The 7,824-nt window shown below is 39.8% G+C and overlaps 1 long non-coding RNA gene across 1 annotated transcript; it reads right to left on the minus strand.

Moving 5' to 3' along the window:
* Positions 5,008–5,667, minus strand: LOC107628593. Its single transcript, XR_001617842.2, has 3 exons — positions 5,628–5,667; positions 5,475–5,540; positions 5,008–5,396 (listed from the first exon to the last, which is right to left on the minus strand). It is a non-coding gene; the product is annotated as an uncharacterized LOC107628593 (long non-coding RNA).

The following is a 7,824-nucleotide window of genomic DNA, read 5'->3' on the forward strand; positions in this document are numbered from 1 at the left end:
TTTTGACATGGTGTATTCTGCAGCCTGTGTATTTACAGCTTATGGCTTTAAAGGTCATTGTGTAGTTGAGTTGTTGCGGCTCGGGTGTATCATATTAGGCATGATTGGGTGTATTTGAATCATATCTATGGGTATATTTACAGTTTCTGACACGGTGTATTGTGCAGCCTCTCTCCGTTGTTGATGATGAGCTTGTTCCGAAGGTTGGAATGACCTTTACCACCCTTGAAGCTGCTGGAAAATTTTACAGGAACTACGCCAAGGCTGCGGGTTTCTCTACAAGAGTTCGGTGCACAAATAGGAAGGGAAACGAGATTAAGAATCAACTGATTACATGTAGCAGAGAGGGAAAATGGAAATCTAAAATATCTCCGACCGAGAAGACCAATCCGACAGCCGGTCTAAACTGTCCTGCAAGAATTTATATACACACATTGAAGGATGTCGGTGCTTGGATCATTTCAAAGGTTGTGCTCGATCATTCACACCCCTGCTGTCCAAGCAAAGCAGAGATGCTCAAACAGCACAGGGAACTAAGCATGTCCATTCGTCGTACAATAGAGAATAACGAGGAGGCCGGTATCAGACCAAGCAAAACATACCAATCATTTGTTGCAGCTACCGGGGGTCACCGCGAGTTAAATTTTATCGAAAAGGACGTGAAGAATTACATTACGAGGGAAGTGCGGAATGTTTCCGAACAAGAAGATGCAAAGGAATTCGGGAAATATTTGTTAAGAATGAAAGAGAAGAATCATAATTTCTTTTTTGAGCTCCAACTCGAAGAGGATCAATCGATTAAGCTGGCTTTTTGGGCCGATGCAAGAAGCAGAGCCACCTTTGAGTATTTCGGAGACGTCATTTCATTCGACACCACCTACAATACAAACAGGTAACAAACTGCCCCTGTTTATGATGCTAAATTAATTTATTTTTACGAATCTGCATCAGAGGTGTATATTGGCTGTTTCATTGGGTGTATTCGAAGCATTTGTTAAGGTGTAACTAATGATTTTGCATTCTGGACCATGGTAATTTGTTTCAGGTATAATTTGGTCTGTGGTTCTTTTGTCGGGGTGAATCACCACGGTTAGTCAACACTTCTCGGATGCTCTTTGATGAAGAACGAAGAAATTGAATCATTCAAATGGTTATTTTAATGCTGGCTTCGTTGCATGGGAGGAAACGCTCCGAAAGGGTTTCTCACCGATCAGTGCGCATCAATGAAAAGGGCTTTAGAGGCCTGTATGCCAACGACAATTCACCGTTGGTGTATTTGGCACATCATGAAGAAGATTCCAAGCAAATTAAACGGGTACAAGGGACATGCCGATATCGAACAAGAAATGAGTCAAGTTGTTTGGAACTCTCATAGCAAAGACTCATTCGATAGGAATTGGAATGATTTTCTGCTAAATTTTGGTCTTGCGGACAACAAGTGGCTTTCAGGTAATGTCTTTTTAAAATCTGCAGCAGAGGTGTAAATTGCATGTTCCCTCGGGTGTATTTAGATTCTGTGTTTGGGTGTATTATGCAGATCTGTACGAAGACCGTCACATATGGGTTCCTATCTATCTGGATCACTACTTCTGGGCAGGGATGAGAAGCACACAAAGGAGCGAGAGCATGCATTCATTTTTTAACAAGTATATAACCCGGAACAGCTCGCTTATTCAGTTCGTCAAACAATACGATAATTGCCTCGGAAGCAGGGAGCAAGCAGAGAGAGAATCAGATGCTGCAGATTTTCATACAGTCATACCGTGTGCAACCAACTCCTCCATTGAAGCTCAGTTTCAAGAGGCGTACACTCACGCAAAGTTTAGGGAAGTCCAAGCGCAATTCAGAGGAAAGGCGAATTGCATCACCAGATTAAAGAATTCTGCTCTAGGCTATTCAGTATACGAAGTCGGAGAACAAGTTTCCAGCTCAATATTCAACAAGTTCGTGGTTACTTACGACTCAGTTGCAGCCGAGGTAAAATGCCAATGCTTATTATTCGAGTCGAGAGGGATACTGTGCCGTCACGCACTAAGCGTGTTAAGCTTCGAACAAGCAAGCCAAGTGTCACCTAGATACATACTGGAACGATGAAGCAAGAAGGTAAAGAGGCGACACACACACATCAAGAGCAGCCACGACGAGCCACTAATGGAGCCAAGAAGCAAGAGGTTCGACCAATTGGTTTTTCGTTCGCAAAATATATGCGAATTTGCCTCCGAATCGGAGGAGCTGACTGCAATTCTGCACCGTGCGTACGATAACGTCATGGCCGAGATGGAAGCATTAAAAGCCAAAAGGAAGGGGACATCTTCTTTATCCCACGAAGACGCCAACTTGGAATCCGTTAACGAGCTTCAAAGCCCGCCAAGGATTCGAACAAGAAGACGTCCAAAAAATAGGCTAGGTTCAAAGTTGGACAAACAGATCGCAAATGCCACAAAGAAGAAGAAGACGAAAGTTTTAAGCGAGGTAAAAGTCACAGTTACCTGTGGCCAATTATCCCATTCATACTTCCCCTTTTTAATGTTTTCCGGCTCAATTAACTCCATCCACTTCATAACATAGATAGCGCAGTCATAGCTGAAAACGAAGAAAATAAATTACAAATCTCATTTACGAAAGTTTAATGTTCAGACTCACAAATTTATACCTTATTTTTTGGTCTGATATTTTAACATATGATGATTTAATTTTCTTCTCGTTCTCCCCTTTCTGCAGAGGTTCCCCGCCGGCATATGTTATCAATCTTGAAATTACATATCCCTTAAATAGCAAAACAAATCAGTAATACACCCGAATAAATGCACAAGATACACCCAACTGAATGGACAATATACACCCAACACAACTAACGAAATAGACCTAAATATTAAAGTAAAGAAGACAGAGGCAACTTACAGTGAATTTATTAATGTCCTTTCTCTCATCGCTTGGAGCTTTTTTGTGTAGCGGGTCAAGTATATGACATTTCCACTTTGTTGTATTTATTAGCCATAACCACCAATGCCTCGAGTGGCAAACAGGAGCAAAAATCTGAAGGATTGCCACATTTCAACAGTGTGTTATTTTATTTGGCATATAAGTAAATAAGCGTACTAACAAATTTAGCAAACGAAAACTTACATATGGATGCGAAGTTAATTTTTTTCTATCTATGAAGGGAATGAAACTCGGGTAGGCTTCCACCCTAAATTCCTTTTTCGTTTTCGGTGATATGAATTCCCCCTTTGGGTGATCCGAAAGTGCCATGCACTGCAAGAATTGCGAAACAAGAAATGAAATACTAAACTTACACCCAATTGAACGTAAAAAATACAGCCAAATCAATACATAAAATACACCCAAAGTTCGTAGAAGTAACACTTACCACAATATCGGGGCGAGACAGTATATTTGTTCTTGAAACCTCTTTTCATTTTTCTGGTTGAGGATGAGGCAGATGGCAGATACAATCTAGAAATATATGCCGAAATCAATTTTACATTAATAAGCATTGCAATTGACTTTGGTGTAAAAACATTAATGTTATTCTAATATTACCTGAGATTCTATATCACTTTTTGCTTGGAGGGATACAAGGTGCATTCTCATCAAAATGTATTCTCCTTGGCCAATCAGAGTGCACATTTCCTCATACTCGTTAGTATTGCCATCTGCATCTTCCTTCAGTCTCGTCCCCCAGATGTAGCACTTTTGTTTCATATCATCCGTAATCTGATATAATCCCCCAGGAGTTTGAACTTTGCAGAACTTTCTCCCCCAGTCTCCCTCTAAATTTGTGGACTTTTGTTTTTTCCCTTCGCCGCACTGCTTGCTATTTTTTGGACCAAATCGTCCAATTGTTCTATCAAATTTGCAGATTCAGGAGATTTTGCCCTTTTTGTCTCCTGCGTTGACGCCCCCTCCTGGCTCGAATCACTCAATCCAAGGCTGAATGATGGCACCCCTGGATCTGTTTTAGGAACATAGGATGCTGTCCATGCCATCATCAACAGGGCAGCAGCGTCTTCTGCGTCTGGATGACTGCGTCATCATGTATAAGAATAAGAATAAGAATAAGAATATACGGATGATAAGCAAAGATTGATTTTATTCTGATGAACTTACATTTTAGTTGGAGCTGGGGGAAGCGCGGGTGTGGTCTCTTGAAGTTGTTTGGGGGTTTCAGGAGTGCTGCACAGTTACAAAAAATTAATCACGGCGTAAAAAAAACTAATCAGGAACAATATACACCCAAACTCTAAACAAATATACACTCAATACTATTTCTTACGTTTCTGTAGTCCCTTCAATCTGTAGCATAGGGGTTGGTTCAAAATCTGTCTCAGTGGTTGTTTGGGATGCCGGCACAAAAACCTGAATCGGGACTCTAAACAAGAAGAAAAATGAAAGGTTAACAACGCCTTTGAAAATAATAAGCTTATAAGGTTGAAATATTCTTGGAAAACTCACACTGCAAGCGCATCCGACGGTGTCTGTTCCCTCACAACCATCATATTCGAATCAGCCGGACTCAACCTAAAATACACCCAAAGAAATTCAAGAAATACACCCGAACAATTCAAAAAGAAGACAGGCTTTGTTTTTTTGAGAACTTACATACTTGCAGTTTTTGCTTTTTTTCCTGCCTTTTTTTTCTTGAATAAAATAATAAAGGGCTTTTTTTTCTAAAAAAAAATATATACAGAATTAGAAGTAGAAGGGTAATAGAAGAACAAAAGTAACGGTTAGTTGAAAGAGAAATTACATGCTCTGTGACGGCTGGTTTACACTACTCTGTTCTGTGCACCCTTGAGAGGAAGGACCATCACTTCCCAAGTTCACAGCCGGTATTCTAAAACAGATCTCATGTTATTCAGACAAAACAAGATACATGTATAAAATACATCCAAATGAATGCACAAGATACAACCAACCGAATGGATAATATACACCCAACACAACAAACTTAATATCCCAACTTATTAAACAACATACACCCAACTTGATCCACAAAATACACCCAAATCATGATAGCAAGATTTTATTAAATAATAAAGTTTCTTACGTTTCAGACGACACATAGCGACCTTCTGTCGATCGCAGGTCAGCTCGGTTCTCCCTGCGAAACAAGAAACAATTATTAGCAAACAAAACACACCAAAATCTGAAATACACAGCCCAGTAAGACATACCCCTCTGCAGCAGATTTATCAACATTTTCCCTTAGCCATTCATCTAGTTCGTCATTTGATATTTCATATGTCTCACTACATTCATAAAAGAAGATGTTAACAAAAATAATTACGATGATAGACGGTAATATAGCTTACGAGGTACTGTACCCGTCAAAGTATTGATCTTCTTTAGGAGGTGAATCCTCCACAACAACTTTTTTCTTTTTTGGTTGTGTTCTGGGTGGAAAAAAAGGAGTACCAATCAGAAATAAAAAATTAATTTTATCACAGAATATTATGCAAAGAAGTGCTTACTTTTTTGGTGTTGTTTTTGTTTTTTTCTTTTTCTTCTCCTTCTCTGCAGGTGATGATTCTTCGCTCCTATAAGTTAATAATAGACACTTCAGTTAATACACGAAATCTTTATAATGAAGCCAAAAGAAAGGAGTAATAATTTCAGGACATTACTCATCACTTGGTTCAGATTCAGATTCTGAATCAGAATCTGACTCCTCTTGCCTCTGCTTTCTTTTTCTGGAGTCCATTCTGGAAGGCAAACAACCATTATTTAGAACATACTAAAAATACACCCAAATGAATTCACAACATACACCCAACTGAATATACAATATACACCCAACACAGCACTCAGTATGGTACTTACTTTTTCCCCTTTTTGCTGGGGTGTTTTCTTCCTAAATCCTCTGAGTCTTCTTGAGTCTCAGACTCAGAGGTAGAAGTGTCACTGTCAGTAGCTGTTTCTGTTTCCAAAGACGATGTTGGACTCGCCTTCCTTTTTTGTTTTTTTGATTTCTTGTTTTTTTCTTTTTTTTTCTTTTTTTTTTTCATTTTTTCTCTTGCTCTTGTCTCCGCCATCTTCACAATCCCCTGAAACATTAGATATTTTAGCTAGCAGCATTCAGGTAAATAAAATACAAGCAACATATTATGTTTACTTACCAAAATTTCCTCTCTTTCTGCAGTCATTCTTTCCACCAACTGCTCCTTAGTCCAGTTGGCAATCCAAGGCTTTGGTGGTCTTTCAGCCCTCTTCTTGCCTTTGTTTTCTGAAAGATGAAAGTATATTATCATCAGGGCAAAGAGGCAGCCATCAATTGCCTTCTTCTTCTTCTCCTGGTAGTCTGTGATGCCCTTGATCATGAAGGTCAAAACATGCCCCCCCCAGTTTCTCTCCGATATGCCGTCCATCTTAAAAATTGGGGCCAGGTGCACGGGTGATATTTTGTTTATCGTCGTTGGCAAAAGGAACGCCATCTGTATGTAGAGGATGAATATCCTCTTGAACATTGTAACACCCTAACTACCAAAGTTCACACTTCCGGCTGCGCGACTCTGATAGCTCGGACATTACGACGACACTTATACTACTTAATACTAAAATATGAGCCTGTTTAAAACTTTAAACCGCAATACCGCTCCCAAAGATACTTTCGTTCGATAACGTACATCCATAAATACCATTCAACTTACAACAACTCATAAAGAGTACATCCATATATATATACATACATATATATATATATAAAATATTACAAACATAATCCAATACAATTCCTATCCCTCTTACAGAATATATCAAGATAAAGGCGAGGGTACAATAAACCATAACTAAAATGATACAGAGCATCTCAACAACAATAAAATAAACTCTTCGTAACTTCTGCGCCCATATCCTGAAAGGGGAAAAATGTAGGGGGGTGAGAACATCATCCTCGAAAGGGTTCTCAGTAGAGGGTTTTTGGGAATTACTGTAATAGGATACATGAAGATAACCGCACCAGTGATTCATAACCTTCTTATGCCTCTTTTCAAAAACAACGGTTTATAATGAAAGTAAAGTCGGAAATCTTTTCGGAAAGAAGAACCGTTCAATTCTCAAAACTCAAAAGCCTTTCAAAACGGTTTGTCTATGCGGAACCAAAATAGCCTTTCATAATTTTATTCCAAACCAGAAACACAACACCGAAATCAACCGTCAGTTCATCTCTTTCCAACCACGGCCCTAGGCCCAAACAATCCAACCAACAACCAATCACCACAATCCAACAGAGTCCCAGATGCAAACACAAATAGGAAGTTCAAGCACAAACAGTTATTACAAGTAGAACAGTTAGCAATTAATCACATAGGCAAACCAAGTATAATATGCACACCCAACCAATGTCACACAAATGCATATGATGCATGCCTGTCCCTAGTGGCTGATGATATCATCTGTCGGTTATAGAGCCAACCCGACAAGTCCTGGTAGCTAACCATTGGACTGTCCCTCTGTCGTGCATCCCCAACTCGAGTCATACTCATCATAAGCTTGATCATAATCATGATCCATATCCATCACCCTCACTAGTGAATATTTATCCATCACCATCACTGGTGAATATTTATGGGGGCGAGCTCATCCGGGCCTTTCACAGTGCCCGGCCACACTTACGACATAGGGTCAACAGAGTATCAAGTCTCAACCTGGAGCACGTGGTGGCTAGCCACTGCTACTACCCAGGGAAACTCGTATATCAGATAGTGGAAGTGCAACATTCACATTTATCAATGATTCAGCATAAACATGCAATCAATCCCATCCATGGATCAACATCCATCTCAGCCACCCGGCTCACGGTTCAGTCCAGAACCAGCCAATATT

Source organism: Arachis ipaensis, chromosome B02 (genome assembly GCF_000816755.2).
Source record: "Arachis ipaensis cultivar K30076 chromosome B02, Araip1.1, whole genome shotgun sequence".
Taxonomy (NCBI): domain Eukaryota; kingdom Viridiplantae; phylum Streptophyta; class Magnoliopsida; order Fabales; family Fabaceae; genus Arachis; species Arachis ipaensis.